This window comes from Propithecus coquereli, unplaced genomic scaffold (genome assembly GCF_000956105.1).
Source record: "Propithecus coquereli isolate 6110/MARCELLA unplaced genomic scaffold, Pcoq_1.0 Scaffold37, whole genome shotgun sequence".
In the NCBI taxonomy this organism is placed as follows: Eukaryota; Metazoa; Chordata; class Mammalia; order Primates; family Indriidae; genus Propithecus; species Propithecus coquereli.
Window position 1 is genome coordinate 7,802,586 of NW_012149396.1, and position 1,719 is coordinate 7,804,304.

A 1,719-nucleotide genomic window follows, 5' to 3' on the forward strand; every position below is an offset into this window, starting at 1 on the left:
CTGGTCCTTGTATACTCTTCCGTACACATAATGTTTTTACATGCATATTAATAAAGGCCCATCTTTGGGAGAAGAAAAAAGGGTTCCTTTCAAATGAAATGAAGCCCAGGTAAAGGTGAAACTCAACCTACAGAGTACTGGCACCGTTTTTAGACTAAAAGAAATGAGAGCTTCGATTTCATCATCTTGTAACACTGATAAATGTGATGCTGTGACTGGCAAAATTTGCAGACTACATAGGTCTTTCTAAACGTGTAAATATGTATTCCAACTTCAGTGCAACTCTAAACAATTTGTTGTTTGAAATTAAAAGACCAACAGCTCTTCAGTGAGACTAAAATTCAAGTCATTTACATGAAAAGTCTTAAATAGCAAAAGTGCTACTTGCGATTTACATCATACAGTGCCCACACAATAGAGAACAATGGCTTCCTCCATGGAAGTTAATGCAAGGGAGAGGCAGACTGAGATTTTTTTTTTTTTTTAACTTTTCCAGCACACTTTGCAAATATTAACCGATCAATCTAATTTAAAATAAAACACACAGAAATGCTTCCTATGCTGGGAGTCTTCGCTGCTACTCAAGTAATATTAGTGTCTTCAGATTCTGGTCAAACAGAAGTGAGCCTTTTTAATAGGTTATGGTGACATTTTTTTTCGGATCCTTCCATTTTGTCCTATTTCCAGTGTCAGCACAATTAGCCTGACATGGGGGTTTCCTCTCTGGTTTTAAAAACCTTTCAATGGAGTGCACGTCTGTGAACAATACAGGAACCAGGACACAGGGCTGAAAAAATAGCATGCCTCATCTGGAATGGAAATAGTCTCTCTCTCTCTCTGTCGTATGAGTTAGGGATTATACACACCTTCGTGGCCTTTAGCGGGTTTATATATGTTATCTTTTTGTGTTCTGTAGGCTATGACCACCTGCTGTATGTACAATACGTGCTTGTTACATTTGTACACCATCTCCCTTCTAGAATTTAAAGACCCAGCTATTACATCTTGTTTACTCAATATCATTCCCCCATTAAGAAAAAAAAAAAAAACCCACATGAACTGAACATGCCATGTTTCAATCTGGCCCCAGTGGCTTTTTCTCTGAAAGCAAAACGTGTGTCTTTTACACCAGGGCTTTCTCCCCACCCCAGGGGGTGTCTTCCATTCTTTTGTGGCTCAGTTTAAGGCGAAAAGGGCTCCAAACCACAAACTAACCCGAGGAGAGCCCCTTCTCCCACCTCCAGGGAGAATTTCAGATTTAATTTATCTGAAGATAGCGTGCTCTGTTCTTACTTATTTGCCACCATTACGAGGAGAACAAAACACCACCTTGGCTTCAAGATCCTGGGTAGAGGCTCACGGTCTTTTTCAACCATCTTTGGCGAGGCCTTGCTTCCTTCCACTCGAGTAAGTCGCGGCTTGGGGCCATGGAAAGGACTGGGTGAGAGCCTGAAATGTCGTTCGAAAAAAAAGCAGCCCTCCCTCCATCCCCTCACCACCACCACCACCCGGCTGTGCTCTCCGGGGCGAAGTTGCAATCCTGCAGCCCCATATGGGCGAGACTTGGCAGGTCTGCGGGGCGCCTGTTTGCAGCCGCCGGACTCTGGGCTGCAGCGGCCGGGCGTCGGCGCCCGCCGGCCGCGGGGCTTCGCGCGCCCGCCGCCCTTCTCCCCGGGTCCTCCCTTCCCCCACCGGCCGCCCCCTCCCCCTCGCCCGCGC

General features: G+C 45.8%; 1 protein-coding gene across 2 annotated transcripts in view; it reads left to right on the forward strand.

Annotated features, from left to right (window-relative positions):
- Window positions 1–854: 854 nt before the first annotated feature.
- The window catches only part of ZNF532 (zinc finger protein 532), a 111,465-nt gene continuing 110,600 nt past the window's right edge, over window positions 855–1,719 (forward strand). Inside the window, exon 1 of one of the 2 annotated variants that reach the window (XM_012651791.1) lies at window positions 855–1,407. The gene's annotated coding sequence lies outside the window, so the exon portion shown is untranslated. The remainder of the gene's footprint in view (window positions 1,408–1,719) is intronic. The other variant, XM_012651793.1, reaches the window with a different exon arrangement.